Source organism: Cygnus olor, chromosome 3 (genome assembly GCF_009769625.2).
Source record: "Cygnus olor isolate bCygOlo1 chromosome 3, bCygOlo1.pri.v2, whole genome shotgun sequence".
In the NCBI taxonomy this organism is placed as follows: Eukaryota; Metazoa; Chordata; class Aves; order Anseriformes; family Anatidae; genus Cygnus; species Cygnus olor.
Genome location: NC_049171.1, coordinates 117599765 through 117622607, shown reverse-complemented (window position 1 = coordinate 117622607; position 22843 = coordinate 117599765). Strand labels below are relative to the sequence as shown.

Here is a 22843-nt window from a genome sequence, read left to right as displayed (position 1 = left end):
AGGGGTGTGCACGCCTCTATGTGTGCGTTTGAAATTGTACATCTGTATTAACCAGGGCTTCTGCACAGTTTGGTGCAGAACTTGGTATCTTTTATTCTGCTAAGCATCATGCACATTTATGGCACTATATAAATAATAGTAATACAGCAATAATCTAAGTCATTCTATCAAGGTCTCACACTCTGAAGATTACCCCCATGATTCTGATTTTTAAGAGCGTCACATTGAAGAGGAGAGGAGGGAAAGGAGGAAATAAGAAGCCAGATTCTGCATTTGTGGCTGATTCAGCAGTTGAGGGTAAGCGTGGCTTTGCATACTACCCAAACTTCTGCGTGCTCCCAAAAGAGCCTCCCAAAGTTGCTTATTATTTCTCTTGTATATCTTTCTACCACAAAACCACAGAATAGGAAGAGTGGTGGGAGTACAAGGTAGGAGAGCGAGAAATTAAAGAGCTGAGGCACATGAATTACATCATTTTCTTATTGCTCAACAAATAAGAGATTTTTATGTTTACATCCCATGTACTGCAGTCTGCTGAAATTGGTGGGAAGCTTTTCAGCGATTTTGGATCAGGTCAGCATTTGTTAAGTCATCAGGCAATACTACTACCACAACAGTTCCCACTGGTTATTTCCAAGGCAGAAGGGTTTTGTTTGTTTGTTTGTTTGTTTGTTTTGCTTTCCACTTCATTTTTTTCATTTTTTTTGCTTCATTCCCCCACAGCCTACGCACGTGCACAAGGTTTCTATATTACCATCCATTCAACCTTGGCTCACAAGCTTTCACAAACAAAAGAAAATCTTTGCTGTCAGAATAGCTGTTCCCTAACTCACCTTCTCTTTCCTATGACTTTAATTTCTCCAGGTGTTTCAAATATTCTTTATGTCTTCTTCTGATGGATACAGAATCATCTCTGTTCTGTATAGCATTTGTTTACTTCTTCAAAACATCAAATTATTGGCAGGCTAATCTATAAAATGGGAACTAACCATGTTCATGTAAATGCATTACATTATTGCGGCATTTTGATTATAAGAATTGTTGTCTTCTCTTTAATGTGCAGTTTATGTTTGACTCAATATGTAGTCATAGATTAAAGGATTTTGTATGTGTTGAAGAGGAAAGCCTCAGAGCTTTCAGCATTCTTAATATGGTCCAATTTTGATTCAGGAGACTCAGACTGTTTCCCTCAGTGCTCTTTATTCACCATCAAAAATAATTCTTACATTTGCAACTGGCAACAAGAAAAAAAGTTGGATTCAAGATAATTGGGTGAGGTGCTTTTCAGAGAATTAATGTAACGAGAGCTGCTAAACTTATTGCACTTAAAAACACAAATAAGAGTGTTGGACAGAAGTTGTCAGTAGGTGGTCTCTTAATATCTTACCAGTTTTGAAGTTATGAAAAGGAGCAAGACTTTTTGAAATCTAGAAAAGAAAGAAAGAAAAGCTAGAAACAGAGTGAAAGAGCAGAGTCACAGCACCGGTGACCCGAGAAACCTCATTGCTCCACTTATACTGGCACAATGTCATGTTCTCAGCCACTCCATCACCAGCAAGGGGAAAAAAAAGCTTTTCCTTTCCTTTTAGTCAAAGGCAGTGGGTAAGCAGAGCACGCGGTTCAGAGGGTCATTAAAAAGCATCAAAGGAGGCAGCCTCATGATGGTAATAAGACGGCTGCAAGGAAATAAAGTGGGCATTGATCTGCACTATCGAGTGTGACATTTTAACCGAAGCTAAAAGCCAAGAGCAGATCTAGCCCTCTTATTCATCTGCCTGCCTGTTTTAGTAAATTGTCTTTTTTTTTCCTCCAACCAGTGGCCTCAGAGGTCACTTCATATTAGCTGGCTTGTTAATACCGAGGCAATCAATACTTAATCAACAAGTAATGGGATTTTGCAGTCATCCTGTATGATCTTTCAATAAAGCCCCGAATCTATCTCAGCCCATTCAGAGCCTGACTAAAGGTGCACGATTGCTGCAGAGCAGGGATTTGATGGTCTGATGCTCTTAGGCTGATCTGCATCTGATTAAGACACCATGCAGCCACTGTCCTTCACCCTTTTGTTCCTTTATCCCCGTATAATATAACATGGCACAGAAATTCGTCATCTTAGCTTTTAGATGCAACAGCAAAGGAATTAATATTTCCTTACTGCATGATCATACAGCCTCTTGGTCATGATATGCAACCAAAAAAAAAACCCAACAGCACAGGGGGAGGGAAATTACAGGAGAGGCGGTGACAGGTTTCATGTATTGCCTTAGAAAATACAGTTATAACAAATGGGTCCAAACCAGCCTTTTCTTCTCTGCCCTCTTCATCCTCCTTACTGAGAAAGAATATGTGGTGCTGTGACAGATGTTGTCACTGGACGTGGCTAGGTGAGAATCAGTGTTACAGATGGCCCACTGGTTCAGGTAAAAGGAACAAAAGCAAAAAATTCAGGCTCTTTTCAGGGATGGAAGCACCTTGTTGACAAGACTTGAGGATAGGACTGCTTTAGGCTAATTGTTTGCATGATTAGCATGATAAATAGAACAATTTTTTCCAATCTTTTGTATGTGGTCCATGTACACATGTACTTACTGTAGCATCTCTGAACTTAGGGAACTGTGCCACATCGAGTGACTTTGTACCAGTGAATGCGATCCAAAGGTGTTGATGGGTCTGCGCAAAGGAAGTCTGTGTTCTCCTCAATTGCCTTCTGGGTCTGTAGAGAAGGGGAGAGACGGCACCCCTTCCAAGTCCTGCTGCTCTCCGCATCGCCCACTTTGTTCCAATTAAGGCCATGCTTGGCCACATGGTGTGAAACACCTGATTATGTGGTGGGGCATGCAAGGGTGGGGAAAAGGAAAGCAAAATACAATTGTGTGTAGAAAGACAAGAGAACAAATGAGTAAAATAGGGGTAAGGGAATGTGAAAAAAAGATTATAAAACATGGAGATCAAGCTAATGCAGCTTCAAGGGGGCACCTGTTCCCTCAATGCCAGGAGCGATGCGTGGCTGCTGATGGCCGGGGCTGTGCCAGAGGAGGACTGCCACTCTCTGTGTGCTACATGAACCTGGTATTTGTGCTTTTTTGTTCACTGCCATTATTGGCAGAAGGGTAATACACAGTATGCAAGTGTATGAAAACATGCTGCTCTGAGTCACTTTGTGTTTTATTTTTGTGGATATGAATTTCTGGAAACGGAGCCTATGCTTCCCATTTCCCACTCTCCCCAGGGGTTGGGGACTTGACACTGCTTCAAGCAGTGGCCTTTCTTTCAGTTTTGAGTTGGAATTTTCTCCCCTCGTGTTGCACTTGTTTTACCTGTGCCATCTGCCCATGCAGTGTGCCGGCACGTCCGCGCTGGCGGTGTGGCAGCAGGAGAGGGACAGGGATGTGTCAAGCCTGTCCCATCCAACCAGGCTCTGGAGGGAGCTGCACCAGATGTGACGTGGTGGAAGAGGGCCCTCTTATTCCGGTGTGAGGACACAAAGGCATGGATCACAGCTCCGCTTTTGGTGAGCCCCCCTTAGCGGTTGCCAGCAGCTGGGAGCAGGACAGAGGCCAACTGGTGGACGTGGCCCTTTGCTCCAGCAGGGTGGGTAGTGCCCGTGTGCCCGGGAAGAGGGTGCAGGGAGCGCTTCACATGGTGGGCTCAGTCCCACACTGGGTGGGACTCAGTGTCCCACAGATACCAAGTGTGTTTGCCATGGCCACAGTCACCTTAGGACAGACCATTTTTACATGCCAGAAATGACCCGTCCCTGCCTAATGGCTGAGTGCTGCTGTCGTTCCCATTTGTCTGAGTATGCACAGAAAACAGGAGACTGTTTTTATGCCTACACAAAAGCCAGGCTCAACCTGGGCCAGTGTGTGAACAGTGATTGAGTAGTGTTGGGCAAAAATCAGGATTGGCTCGCACATCAGTCCAATCCTTTAATCAGAATGAATTGAACTCTAATCTACTTCTTGGCAATGAACAAATAGGCAGCTCTGGATATGGATGCTATTCTGTTTCATGGATATATGTGTTTGTGCAGAGCATGGGGGCGCGGGTTAAAATTAGAGCTGTGTGAGCCCTGTAGGGTTCCATTCACGGTGAGGTTTGCAAACTAATCTGAGTTGCTTGATTTACAGTGATTGGAAGCAAACCAAACCTCGTAGACTTGTTTGAAGGGCTGTGTGTGATGTGGGGATAGGAGCTCCATCTGTACATGCTCACTTGCATTTTCCCCAAGCTTTCCTTCCCTAGCTAAGGCGGGAAGATCTTAGGGTTTCGTGGTGAATGGGGGCACAGAAAGGAGCCAACCCATTTGGCTTCACTGGTTGTGCTAAGAAATGCTGGGTTTCATGAGATACATTTCTTCCAAGTCTTCCATTACAAAAGACAGTGTCCAGGTAATGATTTACTTGCTCTTCTCCACTGTTAGCATTGCTTCTCTTCTGCTACCGTTTCCTGGCTGGATCTTAGGCCACATATTAGTTCTCACCTCCTTAAAACATCACTAGAGAGACCCTAAGAAACTGTGAAGTCTCTTCTCTGACTCCTGTGCTGGCAAGACAGCTGGCGTATTGCTTCTCTTGAAGCTTCTGTTTTGCAGTGTTTATTTTAGCTGGGGCTCTCTGAAAATCGTCACTGAAATGGACGCAGGGACACGTCTCACCTTCTGATGGCAGGGAGCTGCTCTGGAAGTCAGTCAAGGAAGAACCGCATGATTAAATATAACAAATATCAGCTACCAGCAAATCGTGATGATTTGTAATGTATATTGAAAACTGCAAAAATCCTAGCTGCAATACTTGTTTTGGCCTACTTTATGTATAGCTCCTGAAATCATTCATTACCTTGCATGGGAAGATAAGCTCGGGAGCTTTTAAATGGCTATGGTAAAGCCAGGAATGTCTGCATTTGGCTAACCATCAGCCATTCAAACCCCATGCAGTGCTATGTTGTAATTAATTACTGTGGGCCAGGTTATTAGGGAGAGCCAGGTACATTTTTTTAAAAGTTGAAACTTTTTGAGAGCATCTGCTTAGATTTGAAGCAGTAGCTGAGCAGTCTCGAGTGCAGTGTCTTCAGGGGCTAAAGTATCCCTTTCTGGAAGATGGCAATCAGCTAACCCTTGTACATATCTCTCTTTGTGCTGGAGCTATCTGCTGCCAGAATCAATAGCAGCTGTAATGACCAGGCACGTGGACGACACACCTACAGCGAGACCTGCGTGTCGGTGAGCTGGGGCAGGCTGCAGGAAGTTGGCATGTTACGCCCTGGCTGTGAGGAGACCTGGGTATTAGACAAGGCGGGAGGACAAAGAGTGCTGCTTCAGTACGTGCCTGCCAAGGGCAGGTCTGCTTCCAGGTCCACGTTGCCATCGGCTGTGCATCTCCGTCCTGCTGCGGTCCCCATTTTCCCTTCCGTGGGGGTGCAGAAGTTGCCCCAGGTAGTCCCGAGCAGAGGGAGCCCACGCTTGGTCCCCCCCAGCGCTGGGGGCTCAGGTGTTGCTGCGGGCATCCCAAAGCTGTCTGCTGGGGCCGAGGGGAGCTTCAGTTTGCCCCCACAATCTCCTGCCAGCGTCTTAACCCCTGTGACATGGCTGTGGGAGGAAGGTATTGCAAATACTGTGCTGTGCTGGAGCCCCGGAGCAAAAAAAGGGAAAAGTTACTGGGTTTTACCGTTGTCATTGCTCACCAGTTCTGCATCGTTGGTGAGTTTGGGGCTGAATCTCTCCATTCTGCTGGGCAGGCAGATATCCACAGCTTAATTAGCCATACTCTGGCATTGCAGGTTTAACTCAGAGGATTAGCAATTGCTCTGGACAGTGTTGCTGTTAGCAGGGGGTTTTGAACTCTGGATGGGAAAGATCAACAAAGTGTCTCATATGCATTTTGTAAGCGATGACAGACTACAGCAAGTTACCAGGAGGCTATATTAGGTAGAAATCTTACATGTAGCTTGGAATGGGATAAGGGGAAAAGAGTAGATAGGGAGGAATATGTGACTATTTTTGTCCCTCATCCAGGTACCTATTGGTCAGTTTATTACAGGGGTTGCCTGGAAAGGTCAGCAGCCCAGTGAGCTGTGCTGAGAAACATGCCTGGACTAAACCAAAGTGCTCATTCCTGCATAAGCCAGGCAATCTCACAACTATCAACTGCGAGCTGCAGCGTGGAGGACAACTATCCTATTCCTGTGCTACGGACATGTTGCTACTAGTCAGTTATGACACCTTTTATCAGTTCCTGAAAGTGGCCTTGTTTTCTGCAGTGTGGTGTTTCTTTTCTGCTGGCTTTCAGTCTGTGTGCCTTGCACATAAAGCCAGCGACTGGAGGCTGTTCGCAGGCTGACCCCTCTGCACCGAGACAGGACAATGGCAGTGCAACCTGCATTACTCAAATTCCAGCCTTCACGGAGCTGTCATCAGCATGCCTGGAAAATTAATGTCATTATGCTGTCGCTCGAGGCTTGGCATGGCTGCTGCTCGCCTGCGTGGGAGAGGAAGCCGTGGTGGGAAGTGAATATTGTGGCTTACGGCTGCAAGGGAGGGACAAGCACTGCTGAGAGCTGATGGGGTGTTTGCTTTCACAGGTTTTGTAACTTGAAGTCTGCACTCTCTGTTGAGCACTATAAGCTTTTGTATATTTGCAGCACTACTTTTAGTCGTTACCGAAGTCTGTGCTAACTAGGGTCTGGTTTGGCCCCTGTTGTTCAGTTTGGTGTTGTGATATGTTCCAATTTCCACTGGGCACTATCTTGAAAAGAAGGGCGAGGATGCAACAGTCTTTCTCTCCTCTGGATTTAAACGTATTTCTATCACCCTCCTCCCCTGCAAGGTTTTTTTTAGGGCTTCTTGACATGAAACAAACTCATACTTTTAAAACCAGTGAATGGAGTCATGAATATATTTCTTGTCCTTGACAGCAGTGGCACTCAGCTAACTGAATAACTGTTTAACTATGCAAGGGTACTGAACGTCCTCACGTCAGCCTTTAGAGCAACTTTGGAAGAGTGGCTTTATTTGCAGGCAGTTGGGAAGACCACAAAAGAGCCAAGGAGCAGGAGAGGAGGGAAGGGGACATCAGTGTCTCTTTCTACCCCAAAATGCCATGAGGAGCTGCGGAGGAATTTGCTTCCTCTGAAACAGGAAGCAGAAACAAGAGACTCTTACAGGGCCGTACAGCCTCTCTTGGACCAGTCCAACTAAGTGATCCCTGCCCTGCGCTGGAAGTTGGCTCTCTGAGCATCTCTTGTACCGATCCATTTCCAGATGTCAAGCAAGTGGTGTCTTAACTTAAAACTCAGTAGTTCTTCCCAGAGAAACTGTGAGATTTTAAAGAATGCAACTTTGAGTTTTCTCCCTCTTTTTTGTGCTTTGATTTACGCTGTTACTGAAAGCACAGAAATGCACAGAGAACGGTGTATGTCTTGCACAGCAAGCCCCATCCTGCAAAATCAGCAAGTAGCAGAAATCTCGTCTGATATAGGGATCTTTCAGGGCTGCCTGGATAAGTTAGCACAAGCACCCAGTAATGATCGGGACTTCAAAATGGCAAGATCTCCTAGCCAGGCACTTACTGTGTGATGAAGAAGCTCAGAAGTCTGTACAAAAGCTGTAAGACGTTGATTAATATCACCACAGAGTAGCTGCGTACATGACATTAACCAACAGACATCCTCTCTGTTTGTTATTTTTTTCATTATTGGTTCATTTGCATTATGAATATCCAGATCAATAAGACAAGATTCCCAACTCTTCATCTTCCTTTTTAGTATCAATAAAGCCCTGTTCTGTATAAATGTGAGCTAAACAATGCAGATGAAATGGAAGGAGATGCATTGAAAAATAAACGTGAAGGCAGATATTGCTCTTGCACCTCTTGCACGCGCATGCAGACCTGCTCCCTAAGCGCAGACTGCCCAGCAAGATGTTTCTTTGGCCTTAGCATTGTAGCAACTGCACCTGGAAGTAACAGAATAACAGACACGATGCACTGAACTCTGTTGAACAATTGCTTATTTAACTGTTTTGGCCAATATCCCAGTAAGTCACAAGCATGAAAATGCTCCATCTCCCTTTTTAATTTTTTCTATTTCCATTTTTTTTTTTTTCTTCATGCAGGCCATTCAGGATTCACTGAAGGCAAAACCAAATCACTTCCCTAATAAACACCATAAGGGACCAGTGCTGGAGGGGAAGGCTCTGCAGGGGAGCGGATGGGGCGCTGCTTGGAGCACATCAGGTGTGTTCTGTGCAGGACCAGGAGCTCCCAGCAGAATAGGACAAGACAGCACTTCAGTGCCAGGAGCAGCGCTGGCCTGGCAGCACTGCTGAGCTGCCCAGCAGCCTCCTGAGCTCTGGAAGCTCAGGTGTCTCCAGGCATGCACATAGCAGCTCTTGTTATCTCACAGTGGTGGTATCCTGCGCCTTTCACACTTGATTTTTGCTCTCAGAAAAAGAAAAAAAAAAGCGTCAAAATTCAGGGCAAAACCATGCTTACTTATAGGTGAGTCTGTGAAAAAATAATGCTTTGTTTATGTGCTGCTCTGCCTTGCTGCTTTGGTGACATGGTGTAGCATCTCCTCAACATTTTTTATTCACAAGTCTCTTGTTGAGGTCCCATTTTATTTTAGATAACTTTTTCTTGAGCGCCTCTTTGTCATAACGTCTGGAGAAGCACTTAATGCTTGAACTGGAAGTCCGTTATTCAAGGGGAATTTTTGATCGATGACATATCAGGAGCTACCGTTCTTGGCCTGGGATAGCTGAGAAATGTGGAAGGGGCTGGACAGCGTGTCTGTGTTTATGTTCCAGGGAAGAGACCCATCTGGACTTGCTCTGCCTTGCGCCTTGTTCTTTAGAGGTCCGTTTGCAAAATGACAGCTCTCTTTCGCTGTGACAATCACTCCTGAAGCAAGCAGTCATGCTTAGCAGTCACCGCCTGATTGCCAATATTTACCTTGCTTTATTACAGTACTGTAAACTTGGGTTGGCTATCACAGCCAGTTGATGACTCTGACAATTTGGAATCCGAAGGGCTCTTATGAAATTAAACACCGCCTTTGCGTGCCATCCGAGCCTCTAGATGGGCAAGTGAAAATAAATGTTCGAAAGGTTGTACTTTATATAGCCACAGACTTGACCTCTAAGTGCCTTAAAAGGGCTCACATACTTAAAGGTGCATTACCAGGCCTTACACTAATTCACTGTGATAGCTAAAGTGCTTTGTGTATACCACAAGAGACCAGAAGCCCTTGAGGATCCTTTCGAGCAGAGCATGTGGGCAGTTAACATTATTCAGCTTGAATTTTGTATTTGCAGCCAGTCATGAGTGAAAGTAGGGGTAGACTATTTGCATATTGTTTTGGTATAAAGCTGGAAAAATGCTTCCATATGTGTAAGTCAAGTAACTTCATCCTGCATGTTTTTCAGATGGCTGGAGAACCCTAAATAAGAGCAGGCCCTGCCTTGCTTCTTTTTTTTTTTTTTTTTTTTTTTTTCTTCTTCTTTTCCCCCTGCAAATTACTTGGGAGCATTCATCCCTCCCTCTCTTTAAGTTTGCTGGTCTAAGCAGGAATACTTGAGACTGATTTTAATTCTTAACTAGATGGACATGATTTATTAATTCACATTTGAAATAACAATTGCAGTCGGAAGGAATCAGCTGAAAGCCTTAATTACATTGGAAAATATGCTTCAGTGTAGCATGGCCCCATCCAGATTTCAGAATGCATAATTATCATCATTTTTTAATTTTTATATTTGAAAAATTGTGATGGAGACCAGACTCTGCTGGCTACTCACAGTGCTTCAAAGCAATGCCTAAATCAGAAGTGAGTCTTTAAATAGATCATTTTCTTACTTGCTTGTTAGTGCCCAACCACATATGCAGACTTATTGTGCAGGGTTTGGCCTAAGCATTTTGAGTATTATTTTTACATCTGAGCCAACTAGCAGTTTCTGTGCCCAATTCCAAGGAAAAAAAGATGTTAAACTGTGAATGTGCACAGGCATATGAGCCGAGATTAGGTAATTTGGGATCACTCCATAGAAATCACATATGGGCCTCAGGGACTGGGAATTCATTCCTGTTCAAGCAGTGACCAAATGAGGAAAGCAAGATCAAGGTAATTAAAAAAAAAAAAAAAAAAAGAAGAAGAAGAAGCAAAACCCACCAAACTTTCTGAAAGGAAAAAATGCACCACTGAACAGAAAAGAAAAACCAAAGCCTTCCTTGCCTTAATCTTGAAAAAAATATGACAGTTGAAAGAGATGCTGCCTCACTTGAGCTAAATCAAGTACACATGAGCACTCCTAGCTGTGATTGCAATTCCCATCACCATTCCATCTCTGAAGGCTTTGTAGTATTTTTCTATAGCTTCATCCAAAGACACTGCTGTGGGAGGCGACCTGGAGGCCAGCCCCACAGACATGGAGGCTCTGTGTGTCACCAGCTGAGCAGAAAGAACTTTTTTTGCACTGTGTCCACCAGACTCTGGTTGAAGAGTACAGTTTGCTTACCAAGGTAGTGAAAACAGATTAGCAAATGATGAAAATGTGTAATTCCTTCTCAGCAAGGGGCTCCTCCCAGTCCTTCCCTGAAACAGAGTGGTCTGAAATTGTACACAGAAGTGCAGGAGTGATCAGTTAGATGGGGGGACAGAAATATCACTTTAACCACTCTCGCTGTCCTTGACTAGTGTTAAAAGCTTTTGCCTTTTCGTTCCAAACTTGATGAAACTTCTTACACCTGTTCACATGCAGAAATGTACTTCTGAAGTAAAACAAGGTAAGTGTTCTTCAGAAGTCATTGTTAAAATACAGAGGAGGATCCTTCTTTTATTCTGAGTCCTTCCTTCTGATGTGCACAACTCTTCAAACATTTTTACAGGCAATCAGTATGGTGGAAAGCTCTTTGTGGTTATAGCTTGCATGATGAAATAATTCCACTGACTCTTGTCACCAGAAGATGGAAATGATACTGTTTATCTATGCTCTTCTGTAGCAGCTTTTGGCCAGTGTTGCTTTCGCCCTATCGAACCCCAGGCCTCCACAGCACACCCGCGCTGGATCTCGTTAGCTCTCCAGATCTTGCACAAAACTTAGCTTTGCTCCAGATCCCCGCTCAGGGTCACCACCTGTTGGCTGGCTGCTGAGCCCACAGCACGTGTGGTAGGGCCTTCTGTGCATGGGGCTCACTCAGACCTACAGCAGCATCTTTCCAGGGCCGGGAGATACCACAGAACTTCACCCGCAGGCTCCTGACCTTCCTGCAACTCGGAAATGGCTACTTGTCTTAAAAGGTTTGAGAAAGTTTATAGGAAAAGGAATGGACAGAGCTCACAGGATAGCTGGTAAATTCACCCCTCTGTCCCTTCAACTGACTAGCGATAAAGAAGGCAACTGCAAGACTGTACTTGAAAGCGTAAGAGCAAAAGAACAATCTTTTCTCCTCTTGGCATGGTTTCCAATGATGTTTGCTGTCTGCCAGCATCACTGTGAGTTACAGTACACGAGGTCATCATTACGTACGTGGTGCCAACGAGGGCAAAAATAACCCCAGAAGCAGTCTATTTGCTGTCACTGAGCAAGTGTTCTCCGCTGCCCCGCCAGTACATCCAACTACCTGATGGTTAAACATGACTGGAGTTATGTTCAAGCTGTTTGTTCATCCTTTCCCAGCAATAACACCAGTTAAATGTGCGTGTGTATATGTATATATTCTATGTATATACGTATAAAAATATATACGCAGAAACCCACAAACGTATACGTGTGCTGTACATGCCAAGCTCATCATCTGTCTGCTTGAGAAAAGGACAAAGCTCTGGGCAAACTGAAGGTGAAGGAAGGGAATCGAGACTGATCTCTGACAGGGGGAGACAGTTTCAGCGAGCAATGTGGCTCTGTCATTTTGGAAACGGAGGCTTTCTGAGAGCAGAGAGCATTGTTGCTTTAGGATCTGATTTTATTCTGAATGTTTGAGTACTTAATGAAGGGTAACACCACAACAAGAGCACAGCGAGCATTGTTGGTGCAAAAATCATACCCTTATCTGACCCCCAACAGTGAAGTTTCTGAGCACTAAGCACCTCTGCATTTATCCTCCTTGCTCCCTGGCAGTGAAAGAAGTTCATTTTTATTCCTGTTTTAATGATAGGAAACTGAGAATCAGGGAGACGATAATTCGGACTTCCAAAGGGTTCTGTTTAAATAACTAGGTGTAGAAAGAGGGCAGCATGCCAGGAAAAGAAGGTCTTCTGAAAACATTTCTGCAAACATCAGGAGGGAGCCAAATGCTTTCTGCTACACTGGCCCTCCTGGGAAGGACGTTTTCTGCAAACTTGGCCTTAATTGGTGCTGAGCACTGGAAAATTCTGGTCCTCTACCCAGCAGTATGGCATTACAGGTCAGCTCGGTATATCCCAGGCCACTCTGTTGCATTAGACCGTCTATCCTCCGATTCAGTCTTTGCCTTGGATGTACATGCCCAATTTTATTTTGCTTTATTTGTAAAGAGTGAATTCAGGAGGAAAAAAATATTCTCCCAACACCCTTTTTTCATTCTATTTTCTGTTTGTTTGTTTTTGGTCATTCTTGTCCTTCAGCCTGGGATTTACAGAAGCTTGGCCCATCCTACCCCCGTCCAAAATGCGCTGAAAAGGAGCCATCTGTGGGTTCCCTCTGTTGATATATTTCCAAAAGACCTTGTAAAGTGACATTAATTGTTCTGACTGCATGCACCTATTTGTTATTACACACTGCTGCCTGATTCCTGCCTTTTTTTTTTTTTTCCGGAGGTAATACTCTTGTACTGTGCTCAAATATTTGTGTACAATTGGCTCAGAGAGAGGCACCGAGAAGCCTTCCTCCCATCAGGGCCCAAAAAGCAGAGATGTTCTGTCATCATTTCAGCTCAGGGAACACATTCCCTACTTACCAGGCGATTCCTCGAGCACAGGTGGGACCCACCCACCCTGCAGTGTTGAAGTTAGCTCCTCTCCACATTCCTCCCACTGGCCTGGGCTGGCTGGAGAAGACTGGAGCACATCACCTTCATCCTCATCTCTGCTGATGTGTGAGTCGGTGCCTGCACCAGCCAGGAGCTGACATTCAGTGCAGCACATTTCTGTCTCTAGCAAAGCCGTGAAAACCTGATGGACTTGCTGGGCAATATTAAATCCCAGGCAAAAGCTTTATAAAAGCTACTTCAGAACACTATCAAATTATTAGTATTCTTTTTCATAATACAGATGGTGTCTCATTTTATTGAAAGAAAAAGAGAGAGAGAGAGTGTTTTTTTTCCAGCCCTCTTGGGAATTATTTTATTGAAAATATCAAAACTAGGAAGATTTCTCCAGTGCCAGGGGTCAGAATCTTTGACTAGTTTGTTGTAATGCGAACATATAAAAATTCACTCAGTGCTCATTCTCTGCCTTTTATTTAATGTACAATCCAGGTAGTTCCACTTTGATTCTTTACATTACTGTCCCTAGCACCGAATGTTTGCCTTGAGTGTTTTAAATTTCTTTCATGAATTCTGAAGAAGGGAAAACTTCAGGAAAATTGCCTTTGGCCTAATATGTATTGATGTACTATTACCAATGAAACAAATTCTGTTATTCCAGCTGACGCTGAATAAACAACTCCTTTGTATTTCTTCTGGAAAGCTCTAACTTGAAGTATCTCTGTAATATCTCCACTTAAAAATAGCATTTTTTTACTAGTTTCCTGTGAATCATATCTGCATACCTTAATGAGTAAGTGTTTAATATTTTAACTTCTATTAATACTGAACAGTAAATGCTGCTGAAAGTCAGCCTAAGTAAGAACTATGACAAGCAGCTAAGTTACGTTTTTCCCTCTGCATTATTGTCATCATCATCAAGTACTATCAATATAAGGACCAGGCAAGTCATAATTTCAAAGGAATTGGGTTTTTCAGTGATTGCTAAGGGCAGAGTTGTCATGCAGACCCTTTATTGTGACAATGATTCATGAGAAGAAAAGAAATCAGCTCGATTCTCTCATCACCAGTGACATTTTCTTCGGACTGGCAGTTACAGTATTTTTTTTTTTTGCTTATAAATAGATTACTGGTAATCTCTAAAGCCAGGCAAGGGTGACAAATATGGAACCCAGATGGATATATTTGTTACTCATCTTTCAGCATAAACCTGGGGTATGAAGTGAGATCACCAAACACAGCCTCGTTGCCTCAACTGTTTTCACTTTTTCTTATAAGAAGAGGCACTTTCACCTGAGCTGCGTACTTCAGCTCTGTGACAATTTGTGTCGAGGTATGAATTTGGCAGACTCTCTGCCATGCAAATGAAAATCCTGATTTGGAATAACTCTGCTGAATGAAAGCTTGGCTCTTCTTCAGGTTGGCATTGCTTGTTTGAGGCTATGTTGGCCAGTACTAAAATGCTTTTAAATTCCCCCAAAATGACAGCTAAGGAAAGTATTGTGTTGGTATTTTGAGGCAGACCTTAAAAGAAGGACTGCTTTTGTCTGAGATCATACAGAGCATCGTGTGCAAAGTGCTTCTCGTGTTCTTTGTCAAGGGGTTGTGAAGGCTCCGTCCATGCATCTGAGCATGCAGATATGTTGCTGATGGAAAGGGGAAAGCGTTTCACGGGGCTGCATCTCCGTGATCTAAGATGAAAAAAAACACTCCATCAGGATGTCTTTGATTGCTTTAACCTTTCTGTCCTCCACCCCAAGGCACCCCTGGAGCTGCTCTCTTGCTTCCAACCAAGACTCCAGTCTGCTTCCGAACGTCCCATTTTAAGTAAGCAAGTGGCTGAGAACTTCCAAGTCCAGGGGCATCTTACCTTAGGCATGATGTAAAACAAACCAGAAAAAAATCAGGGTGAGCTCAGGCCGGTGCTTGTTGCATCGCTTCTGACTATGCAATCCCTATTCTGTGAATAAATTCATTTCTGCATGTTTAATCTGACACCTTTTGCAAGCAATACACTCACTCAAAACACCAGCAATGAATAAACACTACCAGCCTCTTTTAGATATTTGATTGGGTAGCTAATTCACAAATGATTGACTACTCAAGTAGTGAGAGCATATGGAGGCTCTGTGAGCGACTGTCAACACGGGGAAAGTAGGCAGGGAAGCCAATTGTTAAGAACCAAAAACAATAGCGAACAAGAAAGTCCTTGAAGGAATGTGGCACTGGGTCTGCTTTAAGCATGATTTTATGAAAACGCGTGGCCAAAACAAAAGAAGATGGCAGCATCATATCCTATATGTGCTCCTCGTTGTTGGTTATTATTATTCCAATTTTTGACACTTGAATGAAATGTGGTATAATTGGGCTTCATAGCTGCTGCTTCAGGCGACATCAATTGCCTTTTTTAAAAATGATGATGGCGTTGAGGGAGACTCTTTTTTTCCTTTTATGTTTTGAAGTTGCCGCACTCTCGGTGCCACTCGTACAATCTGCGAAAGGGGCATTGTACTCCTGGGAGGGCCTGCGAGGCTGGGGACTGATCCCACGAAGAAATACGAGATGCAGAAGAACAGAAAAGTAAACACACTGTAGGATGTTATGCTAAAGCGAATCCCAAGATATCCCTTCTTTTTTTTTTTCTCTCTGGGTTTTCCTTACTGGTAGTTCAAGCATTTCACTTCCTTGCTGGTAGCATGCGGAGCATCTAACCATACAGGTGTATGCAAGGAAACGCTGTTCCCTGCCCTCCTTTGCTTTGATTCGGTAATCAGTTCTGTCAAGTTTGAAGGACCTTAAGCTGTCACAAAAGGAAAATCATTCCTTAAACTGTGTTTATTTCTGCTACAAAAACACCTCTGCATCTTTTGTTTGTATTGATAGGTATTCTGTAGGATTTGGTTGGCTTATTTTGACTGGGGCAGAAAAGGGATGAGAAGCATTATGTTTTTCGAAGTTGGATTCAGCAGGGAAAAGGAAGACGTATTCGTCATTCTGCTTTTGCATCGAGACGCAATTCTTTAGGAAGTAGAACAAATCTTTAAAAAAGCAATATTGAAAAAAAAAAAAACTCTAGTGAATAAGAGGAATGAATAAACCTGTTGTGGCTGAATCCTTTTCGGGGATAGATCCTACTGGCTATGTTTAAATACCGCATCGTGCGCCCAGTTTCTGCTCCACCCTGACCCCGCCAGTGTGGGGCTGGCTGAGCCCCAGCGCAGAGCAGCGTTTTTGCTCAGCGTCCCTAGGGAAAGCTCAGTGCCCTGGGGCTGCTGGGCTCTGCTGCTCCTGCAGCCTGCCCTGTGGGGTGGCCCCTGCCGCTAGGGCTTGGCTGAGGATGGAGAGCCAAAAGAGGTGGAGGGATTTCTGGCTACAGCAGGGGAAGCCTTTGCTTTGCCTGACTACAGGTGGAACGGGTGCAGGAGGAGAGGAGAGAAATCAGCTGAGCCATGTCTGTGTAGCTTTAAAAAAACAAAATATTTGCATATCTCGAAGGCAGTTTCCCTTCAGACAGACCCAAATGAAAGGTCTGGATCCAAACACCCCCAAATGAAGGACCATCTGTACTGCAGCTCTCTTGCAGCCGCTTCATGGAAAAACTGCCAAAGGATGCGCAGGATGAAGCCCTTCTGCCAGGTGCTGCCAGCAGCACTGCGTGCTGGGTTCATTGTCAGGAGGTTCCTCCCCAAACGAAAAGCCCCACATCCTTGCTCAGGTCCTCAGGTGAGCAGAACGTCTCCCCTGGGTGTCCTTGTACAGAGGAGTTTCCTCTTTTGCTAAGGCCTACGTTTGTGCATGAAGCAAAGAAAACGATGCTGAGAGAAAAGGAGCCTAGATGGGGAAATGCAACCAAAGAGAAACGTCAGTTTGTAGAGCTACAGCTTGTAAAGAAGAAATGTGTAAACTCCCCTCCACGCACACACACACATACGTGCGCGCTGTGTTTTGGGCAGCCATCCTTTTCCTCACCTCTCTTACCCTCTGGCAGGAGTACCCGGTGCGTGTTGTCCCTTCAACATTTCTTTTTGCTTCTCGCCTGCTCCCTCCCACAGCACCCCCCCAGGAGCTGTCGATGTGGCCTAGTGCAGATGCTGTCTCTCTACCATGGGGTGAGACTTGTGTCTTCCTGCCTTTACTCGGTCACACAGACTGCAGGGTCAGAGTGCTGGCAGAGGCAGGTTTTCCCCTTCTCCCAGGGACTACTCCTTCTGATTCTCACTGAAACACCAGACTTTGATTACTCTAAGGCTCTTCCAGACAGTAAACCCCGTTTCTTCTTCCTCTTCTTATTAGTGAGATCCCAAGTGGAGGATCCCCTGTGACAGACAGCACTACTGCCAGGACCTGACACGGAGCTGGGGCTGCCAGTGGAAGCCAAGCTGCAGCAGAGCAAGCAGAGAGTCTGGTGCACTCGTATGGGCAGGTAACTCTTGGAACTTCCTTGCCTTAAGACATAAATTTCAGCGCATTTTTTAACTACTAATGATTTAGGATCTTAAACAACTCTAAAATATTCCTTTAAATGAAATCTTTGCAGTTAACCTTTAACTGCTTCCAGTTCACAGAATCTTTTACAAGAAAGGGCAGGAAATCAATAGCTTTAAAAAGCAAAAGCAACAGCCCTAGCATCAACGTGTGCCATATCGCACCAGTGTGCCAGTGCGAGCAATTGCCTGGAGCAGGCAGGAGGTGATGCAGAATAGCCATTCTCTGGGTTACTTTTGCATTATAACTTGGCTCCTAAAGAATGTTACAAGGGAAAAGGGAGGGTGAAGGTTGGTTTCATCACCAAGCCATTATGAAGGGGAACCTGGGGCAAATGATGTTTGTCCATACAGGAATCCCTAAATCCATCGATTTCTCAGAGCTCATTAGTGTGAGTATGGCAAGCAGAATTTTGACCTGCTTTTAGTGTTGTGCTGGTCCTGGAAATTGTTGCTACTTTTGTCACTCTATTACAAGTACTATGAAACAGGGAGAGATCTAAAATTAAACCAGCTGCTTATCAACCTCAATTTCTCCCCCTATGCAAACAAACCAAAACTGCCCTCTCTCCCCCATACACACACACACACACACCCCGTTCAGTAAGTTTTACTTTGTTCGGCTTTTCCATGCTTTTGTCTCAGATGTTAGAAGGCTGGACACAAGGTCATTCACTAACCATTTCATGTGGATACAGCAAGTCACTTCAGGTCTTCTCCCCCTCCCCTCAATTCATCTGAAATCTCTGCTGTGCAGTAATGGAACTGCAAACAGTACAGTAAAACCCTCATGGTGAAAAATAAAAAAGTGCTCTTGTTCCATAGGAGTGCTGGGAGAGGATGTCCCTGATCGGTGCAAGTCAAAATGAGTTGTTTGGATGTCACATATTACTTAGGCAGCAGATCAGTATGAGTTTGAACCCTTTTAAGCAGAAGCTGGGAAGGGGTTAGAAATACTTCTTTCATCAATAATTACAGGAACTTCTGTTCAGCCTTTGCTTCTTCCTAAGGCCCAGGACATACTCCTTTTGGACCCCAGGGAAGGACAATTCAGAGAGGATATTATTCACAGATGTCAAAAACCCCGTGCATGTGTCACTCGCCAGTACTGTGGTGGCAGGGCTCTGCCCGAATATTGGTATGGATATGAACTGTGATCTCCTGTGAGTTGTTCTGCCCAGTTTCTGGAACTGACTCCTCTGTCTCTTAAGCAATTATTTAAATCTATATGCTCACTTTCCCTGTCTGTAAAAATGGGCTGACTGTCCTCACTAGTGTATTTGGAGAACAAATTAATAATGTCAGGCACTCAAGAGGAAAAGTTTTTCAATGTGTATTTGCTCTGCAAAACTGCTCAATATTGTTATTATTTATTATTCTATGGACTCATCACTCTCAGCTCCCTTCTGCCAGAAGCTGCTTTGAAAGATGGATAAGTTGCACAAAAATTATTTTCCTTCAGTTTTCTTTGTGAGAATGTTTTAAATGTGGCGTGGGGGGGGATTGCTTTTGTGAGGGAGGGCAAAGGAAGACATGCTGCTGTTATGAAATGGATTTGAAAAGGTGGAACCAGGGGAAAACAACTTCTTACCTCAAATTCAGACTGCTGAAATGCCAATTTTTTTACTCAAATAAGAGGCACAAATACATAAGAGTGTAAACAATCCTCTTAATACCAGCAGATATTTTTATAACAGATTTTCTTCCCGTGCTGTCTCTCCCTCCACACTGATGCAGCAGACGTAAAAGGCAGGGACAGCAGTGAATGGGCATCATTACTGTTTGTGAATACTGCATTTGATGTAGCTGATAGATACCACCGTTGATCCTACTTCACTCTCTACTTCCAGTGACTTTCCATCTGGTGCAACTCGTGCTGTACGCTCCCTCAGGTTTATGTGAAAACTACTGTGAAAGCAGAGTCATTGATTTTTGTAGGTTTAGTGCCAGAGCAATTTCAGATGGCACGATGCTGATTTCCTTGACTTTCACTTTCCTGCTCTTGATACTTCTGTGTCAAACTCAACACCTTTCCCAACACTATCCTCCTCCTCATAATAACAAAGTACTCAGCACCTCCTCCTCCTCACTAGCGCAGTCAGCAGGAGCAGTGGAAGGGTGCTACAGGCGGCTGTGTTTGTTTTGACAGTGCCAACTTTCAAAAGAATCAGCTGAGTTGGTGGGAGGTCTCCGTGTTTGTGTTTCTAAACATAATTGTTGAATCCCTTGTTGGGGATATTTCACCACTGCACATCGCCTCTGTAACAGGAGTGGTGAAGTTAACAGCCTGGACTTGAGATCCCTCCTGTGTTACGCTAGCCATCACGGTGAAGGATTTCATCTGCCGCAGATCTCTCATGCCCTAGACAGCTAATGACGTGGAGGGTCTTGTCCAGGTCTTCCAATTAGTCTGTGATAATGGAATAAGTCATGGGGAGATTATTTTCCCGTGCCATTGTAAAAGATCTTCTGAAGGTTCCATTTTGATTTTGCATATGTGACCATTCATCACAGCAAAACTTCTGAGTTAATATGCACGGCCACATCTGTGAGGTCAGGACCAGACCCTGAAGCCGGGCCATTTGGGCTGCCAGCAGTGGGGTTTGCAAGCAGGCTGAAAGGACAAAGTGATTTTGCCTGAGTTAAAGGACATTGTTATGGAACAATTCTCACGTTTTGTCTCTCTAGTATTGATGACACAAGATGCTATGATTTATGACATGGCTCTGGAAACCCTGATTAATGTCTTACACTGCTGATGTGCAGAAGATGATGTGAAAAGTTTTTTTCCCAAGCATTTTGTAAAATGTAGTGGCCAGGGAGTGGAGAATCAGAGACTGAAGTTCTGACATGGGGACTGCCTGCTCACAGAAAGCGCGTTACATCGTTGTATTCGTCCTTCAACTTCTCTTTCATCCCACTTAAGGGCTTATCTCTCCCCTGACTGCACAGGGAGATCAGAGTCCTCAGCCTGTTCCTCTGAATGGTGTCCGAGTTCCGTGCACAGAGCAAATGTCTGCAGCGAAATCTCTGTGGCTACTGAGACCATTTACATACAGCAAGTGAGGCTATTTAGGTAGCTGCCAACCTGAAAGCTACTTATTTCTCAGCTCTTTAAGGACTCAAACCTTGAGAGATACCAAATATAAGTGGATAAATGGCTTTTGCTTGTGTAAGTCCAGTGGCCCCTTCACACAGGTGATTGAAGCAGTCATGAAAAATTGAGACTCTGCCCATATTCCTTTGAAATAAAATCCTGTGCCTTAATCAGCGACTTTCCTGCATTTATCTACATGTCATTGTTTCTTTTTATTTTGCAGCACGTCTGCTCAATTCAGGAGACATTTTTGTTACATTTCCAAAATGTGGGATATGCAGTGAACTTAGCTTTAGAGCTCTAAGTCCTTTTCTTCCCCACCTAAAAAAAAAATCCCACCTGCTCTCTCTTTGTGTATTAGCACCCTGCCTTTGGCTGAGATAGGGATGTGGGGAGACAGAGAGTGTATCTGCGAGTGCTTTGCTCACGCTTATGTTCCAAATGAACATGACATTATCTTTGAACTTAAAACCAGTTCTTTGAAAAACTGCATTTTTTACACGGCACAACAGTGTGCCACAGCTTATAACAAAAATGCCTCTGCAGAGGGAACTGAGGTTGGCCTGCGGTGGCTGGATCTGCCTGTTTATCCGTTTGTGTGTACAGGGACGAAGCCTGCAGTGGTCCTTCCAGAAATACAACTAAGGCATTTGCTGCACCGGGGTCTGGGGGCAGCTGTGTGTGAGGGGACCAGGGAGGGTGAGGACACCCAAAGGGAAGGCTGCAGCCCACAGCTCAACATAATGGGGGCCCTCAGACCACAGCCAGCGCGAGTCCTCACCCGGGAAGTGCAAAGGGCGTACAAGGGGTTGTAGGTTCCTCCTGCTGAAATCTGGTGGCAACTGAGTCTGGTCTGGTTTTGAGCCAGGACTGTTCTCCCTCCCCACATCCCAGCGCCCGTGCATTTGACGGTTTTTGCTTTGATCGTCTGTGTGAACTCCTTGGAGACAACCATACACGTTGAGGCAGAGGACATATATCTTTGCTCTCTCCTTTGGCGCGTTGGAAGGATAGATATTATTTTGAAAGTCACACTCTACAACAGCCATTTCAGAGGGTGACTCTCAGCTCCTCTGCAAACAGAAGAGGGCTTTGCATACCATTTAATGTAAAAGAAGGTTATTTCTGTAATCAAACTATTTTGTCCTATTTTGGGATAGAGGAGTCTTTTATCAGTTTAGCAACAAGGAGGCACAAATTCTGGGGTTTTGTTTTTTCAGTCTGGAATTTCTTCTGTCTCCTTCTGTTGCTCATTTAACTGTTCTGTCTTACTGCTTCTCTTCGGTGGAACAGGGATAGCACTTATGTCTCTTTAACATTTGGGGTATGTGATCTAGTCTTATTTATAAAATATTCTGTGCTCGGTCAGTTGTAAAAATGAAGTGTAAGCCCCAAATATCTCTGTATTATTTATTAATTTTGGCATTAGCAAGACATCTAATTTTTACAGCTGAAGATGGCTTCTCCTTTTTAATATTAGTCCTTCTCATTTCACAAGGTGAGCTGTGTTTCAACTCTCTGAGGGAAATGGCCTGGAATTCACAAACCAGAGCTGAACAGGAAAAAAAAAAAAAAAAGAAAGAAAGAAAAAAAAAAGGGACAGGAAAATTAGGAAGCATGGCCAAATAAGCCAGGCATATGCCCTGTGTTTTGCTTTCACATTTCAGTCATGAGTCACACCATGGTCCTCCTTTCCAGATGAGCCGACTGAGGCAGAAAGAAGAAAAGTAACTCCAATCACATAATAAGCTAGAACTTGAACAGGAATCCAATTAGCTCTTTTGTTTTAGTGCTAAACTACGTTGCCTTGACCTCAGCCCACAGGTAGTGTTAACGTCCGTGACTATTGTCAGGCAGTTGCATGAATGTGTTACAAAATTAAATAATGTGGCATTGTGCTGTATGACTAGCACTTAGGCACTAAATTATCACAGCTCTCCCTGACCTTGGCAGCATCATAGGGTTCATATTTTCAGAAAGATGAATTGTTCTCAGAACAATTTCTCAATGTTTTAAACACACACACTTTTCTTTAACCTTATGGACACACAGTTTCTACCTCCTTGTACTGTTATGATTTTAAAAACACTGGTCCCGGCACAATGCCACCTGAAGTCAATAAAAGGGCTCTTACTGACTTCTGTGCTCTGGTACTTTATACTCGCAGGAAACTACCAGATTTGGGCCTAAAATGGGAGAACAAGATGTGTGCAGCTTTATGGAGCACTTTTTTACAGGGTCAGGGAGCAACAGGGCAGGTAAGAATGATTCTCGGTCAAGGCTCAGGAGCCACAGGCCGACACAGT

The 22843-nt window shown here is 44.2% G+C and overlaps 1 long non-coding RNA gene across 12 annotated transcripts in view; it reads left to right on the top strand.

The window, feature by feature from the left end:
* LOC121067127 overlaps window positions 1–22843 on the top strand; it is a 282439-nt gene that overhangs the window by 164894 nt on the left and 94702 nt on the right. For 10 of the 12 annotated variants that reach the window (XR_005818115.1, XR_005818119.1, XR_005818122.1 and 7 more), the window contains one exon: window positions 17250–17379. The exons of 1 other annotated variant lie outside the window; for it this stretch is intronic. This is a non-coding gene — a long non-coding RNA (uncharacterized LOC121067127). Of the gene's footprint in view, window positions 1–3576; window positions 3592–17249; window positions 17380–22843 lie in introns of those variants that run through there. One more of the 12 variants, XR_005818124.1, reaches the window with a different exon arrangement.